This window comes from Schistocerca gregaria, chromosome 3 (genome assembly GCF_023897955.1).
Source record: "Schistocerca gregaria isolate iqSchGreg1 chromosome 3, iqSchGreg1.2, whole genome shotgun sequence".
Taxonomy (NCBI): Eukaryota; Metazoa; Arthropoda; class Insecta; order Orthoptera; family Acrididae; genus Schistocerca; species Schistocerca gregaria.
In genome coordinates, this window is record NC_064922.1 from 376,544,805 (window position 1) to 376,568,565 (window position 23,761).

Sequence of the window (23,761 nt, forward strand, 5' to 3'; positions counted from 1 at the left end):
ACCATATGCCGAAACCGATCGTCCAATGGCTAAATTGTAACAGAATAGCATGTCTCCCATTCCCCGATTTGAATAATGGGACTCCATTTCACTGCTTACGATGTTCACACTCTGCAGGATCCGTGCTGAATAGTGACAACTCCAGATACGAGTAAATGGCCCACATCTCAACACGAGTTTGTTTATGGATACTTGTTCATATGATTTTTCGTTAGACTGGTCTGTATTATATTCTTAACTGGGATACTTTTTTCAAACATCCTGTATGCTGAAACGAAAAGAGATTTAAATTAATATCTACCACTTGCACAGTTACACATTCTGAATGAATAGCGTGAAGACAATATAATGTACAGGTGTTCGTCTGGGGAAACTGAAAATCAAACTTGAATGAAGTGAGAAGTCTATATTTAGTGTGTATTGCCGATTCTAGCTCACGACTATGAATCAATGATTGCATCTTACTAAAAACAAAAAAATAAAGAAGATTATCGGATAAGCAACGACTTCAAAATGCTGAAAACAGTAAAAAATGATTGGATGACAAACAAAGATATAAGATACGGGGTGCGAAATAAACAGGGAACATGGACTCGTGGATTTCGATATCGTATTTTGAATAAGGACTTGTCTCGAAATTTATTTCAAACGACTCCTAATGGTGATGATCCTGATGATGATGACAGTGCTTATAAATTAACAAGGCCTCGGAGTGGTGAGACCAAACAAAACTCCTTATATATCTTCCCCAATCAAAGAACGTCATATCATTGTTGAGATACTTAGGACGTCAAATCGTAGTGAAATATTGTACACATTACCGCATTACTTCACATTGAAACAGTAAGTTTCGTTTAACTCTAACCTCAATTCTCCATGATGCATGGTGTTTCTGCTCTTCATCCAATCTCCTGTCCAGTAACTTTATTTCACTTATTGTGTACCTTAGTTCGTCAACCTCACCCAGATGCGAAAAATAAAGCGGTCTTTTACTTCAGATGATAATTATGTTTGTGGTTTTAAGTATGAAAACCATCCTGACATCTGACCCCATTCTTCGTGATATCTACCAAACCGTATAACACAGCCTGATAAAACACACTGTAACAGTGGCTGATATCATTCTTATGCGCCGTATCTATCAAGTTTGTAACTGTTGTAATAAGAACACTGGGATAGGTACGGACATGAACCCTGTGTTTGCTAAACATGGTCCAGAGATAACCGGCGTGCTACCTCAGATGCTGTCGCCTGCCTCAGCAAGAGGAACTGAACCGCCCTCGATGGAACGATCTCAGAAGTCAACCGAGTAGTAGAACAACACAAATCGCAGTCACTTCCTTGTCTAAGTTTTGCTGCATTTCCAGTGACCTCGTCGCCATGGAACACAATAATTCTCCATTTTTCGTAACATAAAATTCAAAGATGCCATTTTCAACGAGGTACTAGCATTGCTTTCGCAATATTCCAGAACGCTAGTTTACAAACACGACTGTAATAATATTCTTGTCAACGTGACAGTGACTCTGAACGAAATATATTTCTCCAAACGTAATTTCCTCTTATGTTAAATAACGATGGCCGAGCGGTCCTAAGCGCTTCAGTTCGGAACCACGTTGCTGCTACGGTCGCAGATTGGATTCCTGCCTCGGCCATGTATGTGTGTTCTGTCCTTATGTTAGTTAGTTTTCAGTAGTCCTGAGTCTCAGGGACTGATGACCTCAGATGTTAAGTACCATAGTGCTCAGAGCCATTTGAAACATTTTTTTAAATAAAGACGTCTCAACGGACTACTAATACCAGGCTCAAGTGCAAATATATGTCATAATGAATTAGACCTTACTTCTCGGTGACTCCTAGGTTAAGAGTAGTACCCAAGAAGGATTTTCTCCTTTATAAGATACCTCATTCCAAAGGTCCCATTCATGCCCGTTTCCAACACCTACCCCTAAAGCCAGTTTTGCATTTGAAACGCAACATTTACGCAAATGTGTGCATTTTTCATCAAGAATTAACGAAATGACAATACTAACAATGATGATAGTAGCGGGGCTTCTGCTATTATTCTAAGACCGAATTTCAAGCACATTGTTGTACTTAAGGAGTGTTTGCTTACTATTGCGTTAAGTAAACTTAACCATAGCTGTATAAATGGCTATTTTAAATCTTTCTAAGACGCTTCATGTAGATTTCGTTATGAGTATATGGTGTAGAAATTTGAGGCAAAGAATTTTAAAATGTGTTAACAAACACACATGTGGCTTAATACTCGTATATCGTTAGCTACCTCCAATATTTACGATGACTTTATAAGTGAAGTGCACATATGGTTTGACAATTGGGTTATCGTAATAACTTTTATAACATTCCACGCGTCAATGAAGACAAAGCGTGTTTAATGTAGGATGGATGACCAGTGGGATTCATAAGACTGAATGCAAAGCAAATAACCATTGATGATTGCCTTCGAAGTATAGTAAATAATTGATTAATTGGCTGTTCGGTACATAATTTGATTCAAGGTATATAGAGATTCCATCATAAAGGAATGTAAATTGACATTCTCTGAAAAGATGTTAAATGAGTCATATTCGATGGTAAATGTGCACTGTTGTATGATATCGCTTTCGAGAAGGCAGCGGTATTCAGTAGATTTGGGTGCAACAGGAGACAATTTGAAATTGATTTAGCAGCAAAATCTTAATTGTGGATGGATCTGAAATGTGAACCTACTGACTGTGAATGTAATTGTAACCTACCTGAAGCAGGGGTAGAAAAGGTGTAAACTCAAACTGTAACCCACATGTGACGTTACTGTAATGTATGGAAATTGTAATTTGTATATTGCAGATACAGAAAAGATGCAAAGGTAGCAATAACTGGAATTGTAGCCCACATCTTATAGATCTATTATGACAATGAAAATGTAACTCAGTGATTATGGATGTGTTATGGAATGTGAGTGCTTGTTGTAGATGATTTGTGAAAAATGTAACGAAAAACTTGCCTACTATGAGCTGCTTATATCAGTGTTTGTATTGCTGTTTACACGTCATGCCTGTTTCATCCTGCGTGGCAATATTCCGTCTCCTTCATGTAAGTAAGCAATTGCCTTGATTATATCACCCGATAGCTTTCAGAGACTGCATGCGTAAAGAGTTGACTATGTGCAGATAAGCAAAGGATACACATTGCAAACAATTGCGTCCAGACGTTATGCAATAGCCATCACCACCGGAAGAGAATGATGTCATGCCCTTCCCAACATTAACATAGGAAGCCATCCGATTAGTCTACATCCAAGAAAGTGTTGTGGCTCAAACAGTTGAGAAATGTGATGGGACAAGCTGATGTTGCTGCAAAATACTGATCTGCGACTGAGCGAATTATCACACAACTGGCATAGAAGCCTAGTCTGTTACCGAGAAATTAAACAGAAATGGGTGAGGGGAGGATGGAGGATGGAAAGGCGGCCGGGGGGAAGGGGGGGGGAGGTGAGTGGCGTAGGAGAGCGGGAGTGACTTAGGACAGGGGTGGGGTATCACGTTGTCATGCGCTTGCACCTGCCCTGCCCCTGCAAGCTGGCAACCCGACGGTGAAAAGTGAAAAAAATGTTCAAATATGTTTGAACTCCTGAGGGACCAAACTGCTGACAGTCATCGGTCCCTACACTTGCGCAGTACTTAAACTAACTTACGCTAAGGACAACACACACATCCATGCCCGAGGGAGGACTCGAAGCTCCGCCGGGAGCAGTTCGTGACATGGCGCCTCTAACTTCGCGGCGACTCCGCGCGGCCGTGGAAAGTCAAATTTGGTCTAGAATTGCTGTTTCTCTCATCTCACAGTCCAACGTTCCCACTGCATGCCTACTCATCTCTAGCCCACCTCAGGTGGTGGCTGAACCGAGGAAATTCTTTGATGGATTCCAAGAGATAAGAAAAACTCGAGACAATGACTCAATGGAAGGTGAGTAGAAAACATTAGGAAATATGCTGCAGCACCATACAAGCCTACAACGCACGTATAAACACCTTAATGATACAACATCCTTTATTTTTACTTCTTTACAACTTCTGCATTGTCGCTCTAAAAATATCCGCCTCCGCGATCGTTAGACCGATGCATACCTATTTTGCACTTCTGAAAGCAGTGTTTGAAATTGTCTTCTGAAATCATGTTCACGATATCCGTCGCTTTTTCTTCCTCAACTTCAGCTTTCTCGAATCTCGATTCTTTCGGTTGAGATTTCAGTTTTAGGAACCGAAAAAAGCCACACGGAGCAAGATGTGTTGAGTATGGTGGACGTTTCGGCTCAGGGATCCCATACTTAGCCGTAAACAATATGACAGGCAACGGGATCTTTGGCACCATTTTTGAACAGACGTCTCTCATGTCAAAGTCTTCGTGTAAATTCTGCCGAGTTGTTTCTTATAAACAAATATAATATCATAAAAAATAAGCTTTCTGTAAAAATTGTTAAAATTTTCAAAAATTTTCTATATAGGAAAGTTTTCAAAATTTTTAAAATACATATAATTCAAATGTTTATCGACTAGATAGACATTACCCAGCATGTGTGTCTTTCTTGTAACTTTATTCATTCCGCAGATATGAACAGCAAGACGTCTTTAAGTAGTAGTGTAGGTGTCTGTCGATTGGTCTACATTGTAACAATGAATATTATTACTGTAATACCCGTGTAAGAATAATGTATTGTTGTTAACATCTGTGTTTTATTCGCAGTACAAATCTTGCATGCAGATCAGAGGTAAAATTTCTGCAGTTACTGGATGTTTAAAATAAGTGTTACATATTCGTGCAGGATATAGTACTGGTCAAAACTAGAGGAAGGGTTTCTATAATGATAGGTCTGGAAACCAATACCTGTTCCGATATAGGCCGTTGAAGATCTGCAGTTCATAGTCTGATATTTATTTACAAAAGAGGTATGATTTTCAAGAGATGGCGTAGTAAATTATCACAGTATGTACATATGGGTAGATGTACATCTTCAAGCACTCAGGTAGGTGGGGCAACAGGATCCCTTCTCTATCAACGTAAGGGCACGAATTTTGGGTGACAGACTGATGGGGCCGCACGCATTTAGAAACATATTAATAGATGCTGTATATCATCGACTTAAGCGCGATGGATTCCCAGCAGTATCTGAGAGCGTCGCCCTTGCAGAAAGAGAATGACTGTGGTTCTCGTGCGGCAGTACCTCACCGCAGCGTTTCGTGGGTGATAGATTGGTCCATGATGTCCGCTGGAATAGCCTCCCCGTTCACTGGACCTGAATCCGATGGATTTCTGGCTATGGGGACATTTAAAGCTATGAGCAGACGAAGTTGCACGAGCGCGTGGCTAATGAATGTGACCAGGCGTACCTGAAGGAGCGCGTGAATGGCTGTGAAGAAGGGCTGAAAAATGTGTCAGGATTTCTCTCTGCTTATAGCACATACTTTTAAGTAATGCACAGACGAGGATGAAAGGACAGATTGGCCCTTATTCCAAAAGGTACTGATTTCCGGACATATTATCGGAACCATTTTTTTCTAGATTTGAGCAATACTAGCTCCTGTAGGAAGTTGTGACACTTTTTTTTTGCACTCTTCCATGGGGAAGTGATATGCAAATATACAGATGCGGGTAATAACGCGTTCACAAGGTATAAAAGCGCAGTGCATTGATTGCGGAGCTGTCATTTATGCTAATTGCTTCATGCGAAAAGAAAATATTTCCATCTTGATTACGGCCGCACACCGGGAGTTAATAGACTTTGAACGTTGAATAGTAGTTGGAGGTAGACGCTTGGGACATTCCATTTTTGAAATAGTTTGAGAATTCAATATTCCGAGATTCACAGTGTCAAGAGTGAGCCGAGAATGCCGGATCTCAAGCCTTACCTCTCACCACGGACAACGCAGTGGCCGACAGCCTTCACTTAACGACCGAGAGCAGCGGCGTTTAAGTAGAGCTGTCAGTGCTAACAGACAAGCAACAATGTGTGAAATAACCGAATAAATCACTGTGGGACGTACAACATACGTGTCCATTAAGTCAGTGCGGTGGAATTTGGCGATCATGGACTTGGCAGCAGACGACCGAAAGGAGTGCTTTTGCTAACAGCATTACATCGGCTGCAGCACCTCCCCTGGGCTCGTGAACATATCGGTTGGAGTATGGCCTTGTCAGATGCGTCCCGATTTCTGTTCGTAATACCTGATGATAAGGTTAGAGTATGGCGTAGAACACGCAACGCCATGAACCCAAGATATCAACAAGGCACTGTCCAAACTAGTGGTGGCTCCATAATGGTCTGGGGTGCGTTTACATGGAATGAGCTCGGACGTCTGGTTCAACTGAACCGATTACTGACTGTAAATTGTTACGTTCTGCTATTTGGATATCGTTTGCAGTCATTGAAGGACTTAAAGTTCCAAGACACCGATGTCGTGTCACAAGGCCACAATAGTTCACGACTGGTTTGAACATTCTAGACAACTAGAGCGAGTGGTTTGACCACCCAGATCGCTCGACATGAATCCCTCGAACGTTTATGGGACATAATCGATAGGTCAGTTCGTACACAAAATTTACACCGGCAATACTTTCGGAATTATGGACGGCTGTAGAGGCAACATGGCTCAATAGTTCTGCAAGGGACTTCCATCGACTTGCTGCTTCCATGACACGTCGAGTTGCTGCGCTACGACGCTGGGCAAAAGGAGGTGCAACAACATTTCAGGAAGTGCGTGATGTGCTGCGAATACATAGAAAGAACGATCCCTTATCATTTAGCCATTTTGTTGCGACGCTTTAGCAACTTCCCCGTTCAGTGCCTCGAGGCTGGAAGCAACACCTGCAATTGGGGAACTCGCTGCTCAGTAATTTGCCGTGTGTATCTGGGAAGTGGTCAACCGGAATTGTCATGTGGTCGGCGTGCGCGGATTCCTGGCAGCGGGCAGGACTCGCGTCCAGACGGCGTCCTTGCTCGATGCAAAGAGGCGGACGAGTCACGGGTGACGCGTGACGCACGGTGAGAGCAGGCCGTGCCACGCCACGCCACGCCGCCAGCTCAGGGTCAGAGTGTGAGGTGCAGGCTGCAGGCGCCGGCGTGCGTAGTCGCGGCCATGGCCGCCTTCTCATTACCCCGCTGCCCTTCCAGAGACCTGACGCCTCTCAATGATGCTGACGTCTGTTGCAAAGTCACTAGAGGCCCGACATCTCTCTAATCGATATTGCAGTGCCTGTGTTATTCTGATTACGATGCGAAGTTCCTTTTGACATGCGTGCATATCCAAAGGAACTTTCCATCGTAATCAGAATAACACGGGCACTGCAATATCGTATTTATCTGCCCATACCGGGTAAGCGACTTTCAAGTACCGGGTGATCAAAAAGTCAGTATAAATTTGTAAACTGAGTAAATCACGGAATAATGTAGATAGATACGTACGAATTGACACACATGCTTGGAATGACATGGGGTTTTATTAGAACCAAAAAAATACAAACGTTCAAAAATGTCAGACAGATGGAGCTTCATCTGATCAGAATAACAGTAATTAGCATAACAAAGTAAGACAAAGCAAAGATGATGTTCTTTACAGGAAATGCTCAATATGTCCACCATCATTCCTCAACAGTAGCTGTAGTCGAGGAATAATGTTGTGAATAGCACTGTGTAGCATGTCCGGAGTTATGGTGAGGCATTGGCGTCGGGTGTTGTCTCTCAGCATCCCTAGAGATGTCGGTCGATCATGATACACTTGCGACTTCAGGTAACCCCAAAGCCAATAATCGCACGGACTGAGGTCTGGGGACATGGGAGGCCAAGCATGACGAAAGTGGTGGCTGAGCACACGATCATCACCAAACGACGCGCGCAAGATATCTTTCACGCGTCTGGCAACACTTTTTTTTGTCCTAATAAAACCCTATGTCATTTGAAGCATATGTGTCAGTTTTTACCTGTCTATCTACATTATTCCGTGGTTTATGAAGTTTCCAAATTTATACTGACTTTCTGATCACCTGGTACAACACCTGACCTGTACGGGAATAGACATAATGGACGTACGACATATGGAAGTTTCGGTGTGGCTGCGAGTCGGGCCCACATAACCAAACTGTAAAGTAACCGCTCGCGAAAAGCTTCAAATGCAGATTCGAGTCCCGCTCCGGCACAAATCTTCATTGTAGTCATTCCATTCTACAGCTCATGGTAGTCCTTATTCGCACTTTCCAATTCATTTGACATATCTCTGCAATCAGTACTCACAGGAGATTTTTCTGCTATTGCGATCAAACTCTCCGCAGAATGCATACCAACAGCAGCTGTGAATAAACAAGGGTACATCCAGATTTCATCGTCAGTCAAGACTCCTTTTATATCTGACGTCCTGGGCGGCTTCAGTGCCGTCGAACTACCTTCAGATCTGAGTTTACCTTATATTTAGTCCAGGGAAAAAAATGACACCATGGTTACAGTGACAGCTTAGGAGAAATAAGAAAGGTCGGTAATGTCATTGGCCATGTGTGGCAAGGTTCCGGGTTTTAATTCCGGTATAAGTTTTAATTCGCCTAGAAGTTTCAAATACTACAGCCTTAACATCTACACTACTGGCCATTAAAATTGCTAACCATGAAGAAACGCAGATGATAAACGGGTATTCATTGGGTAAATATATTATACCAGAACTGACATGTGATTACATTTTCACGCAATTTGGGTGCATAGATCCTGAGAAATCAGTACCCAGAACAACCACCTCTGGCCGTAATAACGGACTTGATACGCCTGGGCATTGAGTAAAACAGAGCTTGGATGGCGTGTACAGGTACAGTTGCCCGTGCAGCTTCAACACGATACCACAGTTCGTCAAGAGTAGTGACTGGCGTATTGTGACGAGCCAGTTGCTCTGTCACCATTGACCAGACGTTTTCAATTGGTGAGAGATCTGGAGAATGTGCTGGCCAGGGCAGCAGTCGAACATTTTCTGTATCCAGAAAGGCCCGTACAGGACCTGCAACAAGCGGTCGTGCATTATCCTGCTGAAATGTAGGGTTTCGCAGGGATCGAATGAGGGGTGGAGCCACGGGTCGTAACACATATGAAATGTAACGTCCACTGTTCAAAGTGCCGTCAATGCGAACAAGAGGTGACCGAGACGTGTAACCAATGGCACCACATACCATCAAGCCGGGCTGCACGATCCGTTACAGCCATGCGGATAAGATGCCTGGCATCTCGAATGCTAGTGATACGGTGCCATTGGCACCCAGCACGGCTTTCCGTACTACTCTCCTGAAATCACCGATTCCATATTCTGCTAACAGTCATTGGATCTCGACCAACGCGAGCAGTAGTGTCGCGAAACGATAAACCGCAATCGCGGTAGCCTACAATCCGAACTTTTTCAAAGTCGGAAACGTAATGGTACTCATTTCTCCTCCTTACAAGAGGCATCAGAACAACGTTGCACCTGGCAACGCGTCAACTGCTGTTTGTGTACGAGAAATCGGTTGGTAACTTTCCTCATGTCAGCACGCTGTAGGTGTCGCCACCGGCGCCAATCTTGTGTGAATTCTGTAAAAAGCTAATCATTTGCATATCATAGCATCTTCTTCCTGTCGGTTAAATTTCGCGTCTGTAGCACGTCATTTTCGTGGTGAATAATTTTAATGGCCAGTAGTGTATGTGTGTAGATAAGGAACGCCATAGGGACTATAAAACTATCTTGGGGAACGCGAAAAATCACTCATGATTTTCCGTCGATTACTACAAACTGTGACCTGTGTGACAGGAAATCACCAATTCAGTCACGTAACTGAGGTGATATCCCGTAAGAACGCACTTTTACTACAAGCCACTTGTGTGGTACAGAGTCAAAAGCCTTTAGAAGTCTGTAAACACGAAATCACTGTGATATCCCTTGTCAATAGCACTTATCACTTCGTGTTTGCCAAGAGCTTGTTGTGTTTCACAAGAAAGATGTTTTCTAAATCCGTGTTGACTGTATGTCAACGGACCGTTCTCTTCAAAGTAATTTATAATGTTCGAACACAATATATGATCAAAAATTCTGCCGCATATCGTCGTTAATGATATGGGCCTGTAATTCAGTGGGTTTCTCCTCCTGAGGTTCTTGAATACTGGTGTCAACTGCGCAGTTTTCCAGTGTTTGGGTATTCATCTGTCGAGCGATCGGTTGTATACAATTGTTAAGTATGGAGTGTTTGCATCAGCATACCTAGGTGGTATACAGTCTGGACCAGAATGTGATTTAAGTTGCTTCACTAAACACAGTTATAAAAATGCCAGAAAATATGTAACTGAGGGCTTTAAATTCCTTAGGTTCTTTTAAAATAATAGTTGATATCATATTACTCGCTAACTGTAAGAGCCGGAGTGAATTTATAGGCTTTTATCATTGGTCAACAACCAAAGAAAGTGGCTGTCTTCTGACTCATACACACGCTATCCCAGAAATATTGCGGCACACTTCAAGGGGCTATAGAAGGTGTTTTCATAAAACAGTCAAGGGTAGAAATCGTCATCCAGCAACATTACAGATCGTCCAAGTTACAGGCGCCAGCCCCTGCCGCTTTTTTTCACCCCTTCGGGAGCAAGCTTGACTCTGTATGCTCACGGAGCGTAGGCAGAACGTTACCGAGTGTTCTTTGCTTTTCAGTGATCGCCCCTGCTTCCCCAGGTCGCCAATGGAGAAGACAGAACTAGCTGCTGCGTAAACAAATCTTGTCTCCTATAAATGCGATGCTCTATTGCCATGTTAGATGACGGTTTCCGACATGGGTTTCCACCGGCAGATTATTTTACACCGAGGCAAGAGAGCATCACATTCATAGGGGACAATGCTTTCCTACGCAGCAGCGAGCTCCATTTTCTCTCGTGGCGATCAGTCCCGATCACTGAATAACAAACAACATTGCGAGACGTTCCTCCTACGGCCCGTCAGCGCACAGTCACGTTTGCTGCCGAAGGAGTGGCCTAGTGACAGACGCCGGCTGCTGTAACTTCGACACTCTGTAGCGTCATTGGATGACGTTTCTGGACACATGATCCAACCCTCGATTTGTTTAAGACACCCCTACAACCCCTCGAAGCTTTTAGCAACAATTCTGGAACACTGCGTATATTTTATTTATCATTATTTTGAGCTTTTCCTCATTACAGAGGCTTATCTCCAACATAATAATTTACTTGGAAATTACAATACAAACGATAAACGTTCTTAATCTATATTCTCAAAATATTTCTCCAGGTGTTTCGATCTTGTGTGTCTTCTTCCTCTGCGCCCATTCTCCTCATTGTGTGCTGTACATTTTGGAGCCAGGTGGTCATAGGTCGTCCTCTTCTTCTTCTCCCCTCCGGTTGCCACTCCACTATCAATTTTGGTATTGTGGTTTTCTCCATTCGTCGTACATGACCGTATCACTGTAATTTCTTACTATCCATTACGTCATATATTCTTTCTTTCATTTCCATTCTCCTTATTACTTCAGTGTTCCTTATCTTTTCTTTCCTGGAGATTCTTGCCGATCTTCTCCAAAAGTAAATCTCTAGAGCTTGTAATTTTTTAACGTGCTTCTTGTTAATTGTCCAGGTCTCCGTTCCATACAGAACCACACTCTCTAATATGGATTTGTATATTAATTTTTAGTTCCGCTCATTACATTCCTGCTCCATAAGACTGAGTTAAGCATCCCAATGACCCTCCGTCCGCTACTAATTCCTTTATTGATTTCTGACTCTGCTTTTCCCTCGGTTTCTAAAATGGATCCCAAATAACAGAAAGTGTTTATCTTTATGATTTTCTTTCCTTCAATGTATAGCTCATCTGAATCATTAGTCAAGTATTCTATTTTTTGGTAATTAATCTTGAAACTCCAAGTTTTGTATGCTACTGCTAGTTGATTGCACATATAGTTAGCATCCTCCCCATCTTGTGCTACGACTACTTGATCATCAGCAAATAATAAATGATGTAGGTAAACTCCATCTCTTATTTCTAATCCCATACGATTACATTTACGAGACCATGTTCTAAGGCTAATATCTATATAGATTTTAAATAATGATGGTGACATGAGACAGCCCTGTAAAAGGCCTTTGCTTGTTCTAAATTTCTGTGAAAGTTTATTTCCAACTTTCACTTAGCAAATGTTATCTTTATACATCTGTTGTATTATTTTAATCAAGGAAGGGTTTATGTTGCCATATGTAGTGCTCTCCAAAGTAATTTTCTTGGAACAGTATCATACGCTTTTTCTAGATCTATGAAAATTAATCCTATGTTTTTTTTATTTTTCCCTATGTTTCTCCAAAATCTGTCGTAATGTGAAAATATGGTCTACACATGATCTCCCAGCCGTGAATCCACATTGTTCTTCTTGGGTTCTAAAACTTTTTTCTAGTTTGTTTCTAATTACTTTCGCAAAAAATTTCATTAATATGTTTGTAACACAAATTCCTCGATAGTTTAAACAAATTTTGCGATCCCCTTTCTTAAATATTGTATTAATACTGCGCATATGACTGCCAGTATTTAAATTATATTTATAAAAGAAGAAAGAACCATAAGTTACAAAGTTAGCCACCCAATACCAAACATCCAAGAGAAAATTTCTGCCACAGATTCCGGTGAGGAACAAAAATTTTAGCCAACAGCATATGTGAGGAACAGGGAATTCTAATTGAAGATAAAATTTTCGCTTTAAATCCAACATTATTCTTTCCTGATTCCAGTACTGACGGAATTTAATATTCATTAGACAAGCACTTTCACACTGTGACTATGTGAGACAAACACTTCATCTCCAAATTAAATTTTACTTTTTGGCATAAACCAGATCCCTCGTCAATGTTTTATGTCAGATCAGAGTTTTATTGCTTTCGTTTTGTAAATAAAAACTGCCATTTGTTGCTGCAATGTATTTTATTCCTTCCAAACACGCTACGCCTTTTTTACTTTACGGCATCATCAGTGGAATTGTTCTTTGCGTTTTTGGTTGGCATCTGCGTTTCCTGTCATCTGGTCACATGTTGGAGGTCGCACTATAACTTCACTTACGAACCATAAACATGTTTTCATGTTATGAACTTCTTTTTTCATAATTTTCATATTGTTTGCCCTAATAGCTGTAGAGCACTGAAAACCAAACAGGACGATGTAAAGTGAACACAGTGTTTACGACTGCAAAGCACAATTTTCGGTAAAATATCTACAACTCGTGACACAAAACTAATAGTGCTCTACAGCAGTTAAGTCAAACAATGTGAAAACTACGAGCAAAAAAGTTCATAACATTAACATGTCCTTGCGATTCGTAAGGGAAGCTATAGTGCGACCTACAACATGTAACCAGACGAGAGAAAACGCAGATGCCAACCAAATACGCGAAGAACCATGTCACTGACAATGCCTTAAAGTAAAAGGCAAAACGCGTCTGGAAAACAAAATACATTACAGCAAGAAAAGGCGGTTTTTATTTACAAAACGAATATTTCTGTGCTTGCTGCGGATGATAGCCACATAAACAAACTTTTAATTACTTTTTTGCACATTAATCAATACTTAGCATCCTAATGTGGTGACCTATTTTTATGGTTGTACATGGTGTGATGTAATAAAGCTTAATGCACATTATGAACTCTCTGATACAGTTGCATATCGATAATTTAATTTGTAAGTCAATAACCTAAAACAAAATATTTTGTATATAAATGTCATATTTTGTGCAATACTCCTTACATCCGACGTAAATACAAACATATCTGTAAATGTTATAAAGTTGTTCACATTATTTCAGATAGATTTTAGTAGTCTTTACGTAAAGAATATGAATCAGTTAATATAAATACTATCTTTGCCAACGGCGTGATAATAGGATTCTTTGGTCACAAATATAATCGCTGTCGAGAAGAGAAGTTGTGGGAGGTAGCCGCGTTAAGTCGCTTGTAAAGTGTAAACATGCTTTGTATTTTGTTAGAGTTTGTAGCTCATGTGAGCAAATGGAAGTTATTTTTGTTAACCAGTTTAAGTAGTTGACAATACGTAAGTTAAAAGTGTGCACTTGGATTATTCCGTAGTTAGTAAGCCATGCGACATTTACAATCTTCGAAAGTTTCATGTTTCCTCATACACGAAAATCAGTAGACAACAGTCATAGTCTGAAGACAACGAAGCCAACACATAAAACCAGCCAGGTACCAGAGACGAAGACAGTTTAAGGTGAGAATGTAAGCTATCAAAATTCCGCAAATTTGCATAGGCTTCATCTCTAGTTAGATTTGTCAATGGTGCTTTAACTTTTTATTGAAAGTGGCATGTTGTAATGTGGCTTACTGAAGCTCGTAACGTATTACAGTACATTAATAATTTTTACTTTTGGACCGTCTGATCGCAACTGAAGTAGACACAATTTTTTTGTCATACGCTTTTCGCCTTTATTGTTTTCAAGGCATCTTCAGTGGGAAGTTTCGTGGATGTGGGTCTACAAGTTGTACTCTTTCACCTTTGTTACAGCTGTTCTTCTTATACCTACCATTTGAAATTTCGTTTTCACACTTCACAGGGCTAGCAACTGAATACTCGTCTTATTGTTAACATGACAGATATGTTAGCAAGTGTCTTGAGAACGCCCATAGTTCGCATCACATATGCATTTTGCAGTTTTTAGCGCATAGTAAATACGTAAATGTGCCTAGAAAATACTGTCTCCAGCCAAGTATAGGTACCTGCCGAGAAATTTTGAAACCGCACATGACGTAACTGTCATGTATTTCCTTCTTCTTGACAATCCTTCACCGCACACTGCAGGAATAATGCAGACGCTCGTGCAGCGTTTTCGATGGGAAGCGCCTGATTACTCACCATACAGTTCGGACGTGGGTCCCTCTGATTTTCTCTCGACTCACATGAACTGCCGGCTTTGAAGACAAAATTTTGGATAGACAACGAGCTGCACACCAGCGTAGAGAATTGACGAAGCTCAGACGGCTGCCTTCTATTTCGAAATTGGTACAAAGCTAGATAGATGTCTAAGTCGGAGCACGGATGTGTGGAGAATTAGCTGCAAGGTGTAGGTAAAAGTTGCAAATAAAACATTTCTCATTCTCACTGCGATTTCCATCAGATCAGAACCCACTCTTTAGACAACCCTCGTACGTTGGGACTCCAGAAAGTTACGTATGTTGTCCTTTGTTAAGATCATTGAGCAACAAGAGTGGACATTGGTAGAAAAGAGTGCGTCTTCTGGATTTCCTCCTGAAAGTCCTGCTGTGGTAGGAACGACAGGCGCATCACAGTGTGAGAGTCAAATTGAGCGCCAGCTGGAAACATACTTCAGAGCGGAAGTACGTAGAGAAGTGCGATTTTTGTGGGCCAAACGTCTAAACTGCAAACAGATTCACCGTGAAACTATGGTACTTGGTAGACCAAACGCAATGATACGTCGAGCCGGAATGAAATGGAGCCAATAACATAGCCAAGGCCCCACAGATGTGGATGGTGCAGATCGCGAAGGAAGGTCAACGAAACGACCAGAAGACAATGTCTAGAGAACGTCTAGACAACGGTTTTGGCAAGCTGAGAGAGCATCTGGGCTGAAAGATTTTCCAACGTTGAAGTCGTTCACACAGCAATTCCCAAGTTGCTCCATGTCCAAGGAGCGTATTTCTGTCGTCGAGGAACTGAACGGTTGGTAGAAGGCTCCGACCGTTATTTGTAAAGACTTGGTGACTGTGTGGAAAAACAGTGTCACGTATCTGCGTCGTTTTGAAGTGTAGTGCAACATTCAATAAAAATTACTCACCCTGCCATAATAATGTGCAGCTTAGTCTTTAAAGTAGTGCCACACGAACGACAACTTACTGTTTCGTCAATATGTTCGCTGATCAGCCAGAATATTATGAACACTTACCTAATAGCTGGTATGTCCACCTTTAGCACGGATAACAGCGACGACGCGTCGCTGCATGGAAGTAATGAGGTCTTGGTAGATCGCTGGAGGAATTTGGCAGCACATCTGCACGAACTAGTCACCTAATTCGCGTGCATTCCGGGAAGGCAGCCGATGAGCTCTGACGTCACTTTCAATCACATCCCTGGTGTGTTCGATCGGGTTGAGAAATGGTGAGTTTGGGAGCCACCACATCACCTGGAACTTGCCACTGCTGCTCGAACCACTCGTCCGCAGCTCGTGGTCGTGCGGTAGCGTTCTCGCTTCCCGCGCCCGGGTTCCCGAGTTCGATTCCCGGCGGGGTCAAGGATTTTCTCTGCCTCGTGATGACTGGGTGTGACTTTGATGTCCTTAGGTTAGTTAGGTTTAAGTAGTTCTAAGTTCTAGGGGACTGATGACCATAGCTGTTAAGTCCCATAGTGCTCAGAGCCTCGAACCATTCCCTCACAATCCTGGTCTTGTGATACGCACATTATCTTGTTGAAAAATGCCACTGCCATCGGGAAAAATGATCGTAATGATAGGTGTACGTGGTCTACAACCAGTGTACGATACTCCTTGACCGTCCAGATGCCTTGCACGAGCTGCACTGGACCCATGAATGCCGTCGTGAATGTCCCGCAAAGCATAATAGAGCCGCCGCCAGCTTGTCTCCATCCCGCAGTAGATGTGTCATGGAGCTGTTCACCAGGAAGACAACAGATTCGCGCTCTTTCATCGGCATGATGAAGTTATCGGGGTTCATTAGACCATGCAACGCTCTGCCACTGCACTAACGTCCAGTTCCGATGGTCACTTGTTCATTTCAGTCTTAGTTTCCTATGTTGTTGTGCTAACTTTGATTGTTCGCTCCGGAGGCCGATCGTTAGGAGTGTTAGGAGCACTGTATGTTCAGATACACCTGTACTCTGCTCAGCATTTAAGTCTGATGTTAGTTCCATCACAGTTCGCTGCCTGTCCTATTTTACCAGACTGCCAGCTTACATCGTCCGACATGTGTAATGAGGGGTGGCCGTCCAACCTCACGTCTGGACGTGGTTTTACCACGTGTTGAAGAAATTCACCACAGCACCCCTCGAACAACCGACTATTCATGCCGTTTCCGAAATTCTTGTGCTGAGCCTCTTCACCATCACAACCGACCATTGGTCGAACTCAGATTGTTCGCCTTCCCCATTCTACCTACACTGGGACAGAACCCTCACTGATGCTGCATGCACCTTGCGTGTGTCTGACTGGCAGTCATTCCTCGCCAGGTGACGCTGCTATTGCCTGCACGGGTTTATATCGATAGTAGGTCAGTGGTCATAATGTTGTGGCTGATCAGCGAATAGACGCTAGTTTATATAACTACAAATGTATTATTGCTGTAGCTCATCAAGAAAGAAATGAATTCGGGATTTAGCAACTAGTTATACAAATAATCGATAAAACTTGTGTTGTTTGAGATTCATTTGGACGAAAAGACTGTTGCGCAGAACACACTACTACAAAATGGAGTAAAATACCTCTTTTGTAACAGCTACTATGTGAATAAATCAACGTATACAAAATATTTACTCTTGTTATGACACCTTGTTTCTGCCAAGCGAAGCCTGTAGAAATTATAAAAAAGAAAAACGCTGCAAATGTTAGGTTTTAGTCTGATATTCATTAGTCATAATTGCGAGAAATTTTTGAAACAGCCTGCCAAAAAGATGAAATACTTTTCATGTCTAAAATTTAGATGTCAGGGAAAGCAATTATGCTATAATACACCGTTCAAGATCACATTTTTCCTTTTATTGTTCAAGTAGTTTCTCGCCATTTGTTGCCCCGTAATGTCTAGTTAATTAGTACATAATGATATTGGCAAGCGTTAAAGCGCCGTATTTCTCTCTTTTTCGGCTGTAACTCACTGTGAAATTGCCGTGCATACTCTTAGCGTCAGGTTATACCTCACTTTTCTGATCTGATACTCGCCGAACCTGTTACGGTAGAGCTAGGCTTGGTCTCAGGTTCGCCATATTTTGCGTCGCTGCAACTAATCACGTCCAAAATCTGTGCTTGGTTGCTTGTGGCTGCAGCGCGCTGCCAGCCAATGAAATTTACGCCCCAATTTCCCGCCCGGTATTCACAAAGTACAATTGCGGCCTCAGCAAGGAGTCCTGGTATCAATAACCGGAAGGCAATTGAAAGTAAACTGTTGCGTTTGTTCAATAAATCACACCAGTACTTTCGGTAAATCATTGCAGCAACTGATGTGCAAACAGACACGGGATTTCTAAGAATATCATCCTTTCGTATTCGCTGGTGACAGTGCTTGGAGAAGTATCAACACTGAAACAGTCGCAAACAAAGTAATCGTTTGCCTTAGCCATCATAGTGCGTCAATAAACATCGCCCTCTAGTAGATGATACGCCTTGTCTCCCTTAACCTGTGAACCGACCCGTCCAACCACTGACACCGGGACCAACCAGGTAACGTGGAAACCGAATGACGGTGTGGGACATTACAGGGGTCGCAAGCAAATGTAAATTTCACAGCGAGCTGGGAACTATCATTTCTTGTCGCTAGGCTTCCGGGTTTCAATTCCCGTTCCGTAACTGGTAGTTATATGGGCAAGGTTCAGTAACCTTGCCAAGCACTTGTCGTCAGCTGGCGCTAATGCTGTTTCACTTAAAATGAAATTCGCTTAGGCCACAAGAGCATTAAGAGTGTAAATGCTCCACCAGCTGATTATTGATGCATGTATACAGTATCAGAAACGACACGGACAATAGGCAGCACTATATCTGATTACACGAAACGTGACCCAGTTGATAAATCACGCATACTAATGTCACTAACTGAAATAGTCACGTGCAGGGATCAGATCCTCGTCCGGCCATTCAGATTTATGTTTCTGCGATAATAGAATTCCTTATGATGACAACCTTTGGTAAAAAGTTGTCGATACATAAAACACGTCAAATTAAAAGTTAAAATTCAAGCATTCGGGGATCAGTTGCGCGGTCATTACGGGCAGGAAACCAAGTTTTGACTCTGTACGAGTTGTAGTTAAGACGAATAGATGAAATGTGAGGGTGCAGTGCCATGTAAATATGGGAAGGTTCTGAGGTTCTAACTAATATGTTCTGTTCAGAAGCGCAAACACTGAGAACTGATGGATCAACACACACTACGTTGAAGAAAAAAATACTCTGCTTTATCATTTTTGATAATTTTGCGAAGAGGCATTTGAGTAGTTTTGGCATGTCGTACTCTGACAGAAGATTACCTCGTGACGCAAATCACTTTCAATCAGTAGCACTGCACATTTCAAACATTACAAAAATTAGGTGGCTGTGTGCAGTGTTGTAGCAGAGTGGCTTGTTGTTCGGATTGTAATGACGCATGCAGTATCATACGATTAATGCGCTGTCGGACTTTGTTTTTTTCAGTATATGTTAGCGAACTTACGCAATCAAGTCATGTAATTTACACATGGTTAACATGGTTAAATAGGAAGTTCGACCTGAATTAGTCATAAATGAGTTATGTTCGCCAATGGGAGAATCGAGTGAAATAAACAAGTTAATTATGACCATGAACTTTAATTTCTTAGATAGTGTAGACCATCAGATCTCGACCCAAGCATGAAGATTCCAGGCCCATGTCGTATTATTAGTGCTGCGATCAGGTGGGCTACGAGTTATTACCAACATTTATTTTTACTGGTTGCAAACGGTTAAAAAGGGAACCATTATTCTAATTACTATTAATTAAATAACAAAATGTTGTGCAGATGCGGTGCTGGCAGCTACATGTAAGCTGACGTTTCATATTTTGCGATTTGAGCATTTGATATCCCGGTGGTAAGTACTCGTAGATTGCCCTGGAAACCCTCACCACCAAGGTACCCCACAAAGGATACAAATCCATAGACGAGATGAGATCGTGTTCTCTGAAACCAGGCGCTACGTCTGATGGTTACTACGGATGAAAGCAGGAAGTCTGTAAAGTGTATATCATCGGGAAAGCAAACTTCTTCTCAGAAAGTTGCCCAGATGATGTGTTTGTTTCCTGTACGTCAGACTTCGTGGAAAGTGCCAGCAAGCGTTAGCATTTGGAGTTGATAGTATTTCGTTTATTTTAGCCGATATTCTCAGAATGTGTCTTCCTAGCAATTTCGTAACACGCAGCTTTCAGTTTTCTTGCAAAATAAATCAAGAAAAATCCTAATAGAACCGGGAGTTACGGTAGCAGGCTTAGAAATTTCCGATGCAGTTAAACAAAAGCAATCTGTATCCTGAGATTAATTTTTTTACAATGCGTAATACCGCCATATTAATGAGTCTTGCAACTATAGAAAGTAGAATTCAGTCAGTAAATTGTCAGTAAAGAAAGTTGTCAAATAGGTAAAGAATTCGTGGATATATGTTCTGTCTTTGCAACTAAATGAATGGAAGTTTGTTTTTTGCCCCATGCGTTTCGCTTCTTTTATGTATGAAGAACATTCAGTGGCCTGTAATAAGTGTTTGTTTTTATATATGTAATAAATGCATTATACTAAATGCATTATGTAGCAGTTAAGGTATGTTACTATGTTACGGTTTCTCATGTTACCCTCTCTTTTTTTAGATTAGGAAACACGTTTTGCAGCACAGATTCCGAAAAGTTAAATGTTCATTTGGTGTTAATTACGATTTCCAGTGTTACTAGTCAATGGACTGCTTCTCTAGCCTATAAAATTTTAGGTTACCCCCCCCCCCCCCCTTCCCCACAGTACCCTGTCACGGCACGCAGTAACGTCTTCGTCTTTTCTCGGCTGAAGAAACGATACCTTGGCAGGTAGTTCCAGAATGACGAAGAGGTGATTTTCGACGTTAAATGTTTCCTGTACAACCAGAATCAGATCTCTACAAACAAGGTCTCCGGCAAATTGTACACATTCGGGAAAAATATATCGGTTTGAAAGGGGGGCGAGGGGTATACTTACGCATCAAAAGTGTTCGGATGCCTCTTAGTGAGTATTAATATGGGATGCGTTCCGGCTTTGTCTTTATCATGGCCTTATCTCTGTTGGCGACACTTTCAATGAGATGTTTGAATCTGACCGACTACAGAGGACTGGGAGCCTATACCTCCTCAAGAGCTGAAACTAGGGAACATTTGACCCCTGGGTTGAGGAGCAAAGTCGACGCTCTTCCGCGTGCCGAAGATACTCCAAGAGATACGTTGGAAATGTTGGTAGGCAGTCGATTTCCGTAATGTTAGTGTCCAGAATCATTGTCTCACAGATGCTGCCTTATGACAGAGTGCATTGCTGTGCTTCTAAAAACAGTCTTCGTCTCCAAACCGTTACTCTACTGTTCACAGTACACAATACTATGAAATGTGCCCATATTCTTCCGCGCTCAGCGTGTTCTCAGGCGCAATAAGGGGACTACATCCTAGCCACGAAAAACATCCCCATACCGCAACACCACCTCCTCTGTACTTCGTCGTTGGAACTAGACATGTTGGAACGTAACGTTCTCCGGCATCCGCCCAACCTATCCATCGGACAGCCACACGTACAGCCTGGTTCATTACTCCAAATAACTCGTTCCTAGTCGTCCTCTCACATGTGGCGTCGCTCTACACCATGCCAAACACTGCTGGGCACTGATCACGGAAAAGTGTGGCTTGTAAAGAACTGCTTGACCGTTGTACCCCATACTTTTAAATCCTTAAGCACGGTCATTGCACGAGCTGGACTAGTGGGAGCACTTTGGAACTCGCGAGTGATTCCTTCCGCTGATTTCATACGAACTGACAACCAGCATCTGCAATGCTAAACAGTTTCCGTCCGTCAGTGCACGTGGTTGTTCCTTCACGCTTCCACTTCATAATCACTTCACCAACAGTCGCGACGGGCTGCTTCAGAAGAGTTGAAATGTCCCTGATGGATATGTCACTTAGCCGCGCGGGATTAGCCTAGCGACCTAGGGCGCTGTAGTCATAGACTGTGCGGCTGGTCCTGGCGGAGGTTCGAGCTCTCCGTCGGGCATGAGTGTGTGTGTTTGTCCTTAGGGTAATTTGGGTTAAGTAGTGTGTAAGCTTGAGGACTGATGACCTAACCAGTTAAGTCTCATAAGATTTCACACACATTTGAACATTTGATATGTCACTTAGGTTTCCAGAACGAGATTTTCGCTCTGCAGCGGAGTGTGCGTTGATGAAACTTCGTGTGCCGGACCGAAACACGAACTCGAGACCATTGCTTTCTCGGGCAAGTGCTTTACCGTCTGGGATACTCAAGCACGACTCACGCCCCGCCCTCAGAGCTTTACTTCTGCCAGTATCTCGTCTCCTACGTTCGCAGAAGAGCTTCTGTGAAGTTTCGAAGGTAGGAGACGAGATACTGGTTGAAGTAAAGCTGTGAGGACGGCTCCTGAGTCGTGCTTGGGTAGCCCATACGGTAGAGCACTTGCCCGAGAACGCCAAAGGTCCCGAATTCGTGTCTCGGTCGGGCACAAAGTTTTAATCTGCCGGGAAGTTTCAAGTCGACGACTAGAGCACATCCGAAGTCACTAAGCGCTTCTGACCGACCAATTCCGCTTTGCTACTGACAACGCATGCCCCTCACCTCATGTTACACTGTCAGGTCCGCCTCTAATCAAGCCTAATAATAAATTCTGCTTGACACAGGGATGACCGATACTTTTGACCGGGTAGTGTATCTAGCTACAACGCCATCACCAAGTTTCGTGTCTGCAGCTTGATTAAAACATTTTCACTACTAATTGCATATACATGCTAAATAGTTAATGTCTAATGATGATAATGATGCATGCATGCGTGTGCTACGAATTGTGTGTGTGTATATGTATGCGTGTTTGTGTGTCAGCGTGAACGGTCACGGCGGCGTAAGCCGTCCCCTTGTGTGTGCTGGAGCTGGTGCTGCCGGCTCGCCCGCGGCCGGCTGCAGATGGTATCTGGCGCGGCGAGTGATGACAGGAGCGGCCGAGAGGCGCTGGGTGGGCGGTCTGCGGACAACAAAGCCCTACCCAGCCAGAGCCGGCCACAAAGGGGCCAGCCGCGCCGTACATCAGCGGCCGCATCCACCCCCTCCACCCGCTGCCGCGCCGCACACCTGTTCCGCCGCTCTGCCTCGCCTCGGTTCGCCTCGCCGCTCCACTCCGATGAAGTGTGGTGGCCAGTCGGGGTGTCCTGCTCCACACTCGATAAACACTCCAACAGCAGCGTCGGATCTCTCCGAGCTTGTAGCAAAACGTCTACATCTACATCTACAGAGTGGTCCACTGATCGTCACCGGGCCAAATATCTCACCAAATAAGCGTCAAACGAAAAAACTACGAGAACAAAACTTGTCTAGCTTGAAGGGGGAAACCAGATGGCGCTATGGATGTAGTGTGGTGGCCAATCGGGGTGTCCTGCTCTACACTCGATAAACACTCCAACAGCAGCGTCGGATCTCTCCGAACTTGCAGCAAAACGTCTACATCTACAGGGTGGTGCACTGATCTTGACCGGGCCAAATATCTCACCAAATAAGCGTCAAACGAAAAAACTACGAGAACGAAACTTGTCTAGCTTGAAGGGGGAAACCAGATGGCGCTATGGATGTAGTGTGGTGGCCAATCGGGGTGTCCTGCTCCACGCTCGATAAACACTCCAACAGCAGCGTCGGGTCTCTCCGAGCTTGTAGCAAAACGTCTACATCTACATCTACAGTGTGGTCCACTCATCGTGACCGGGCCAAAAATCTCACGAAATAAGCGTCAAACGAAAAAATTACAAAGA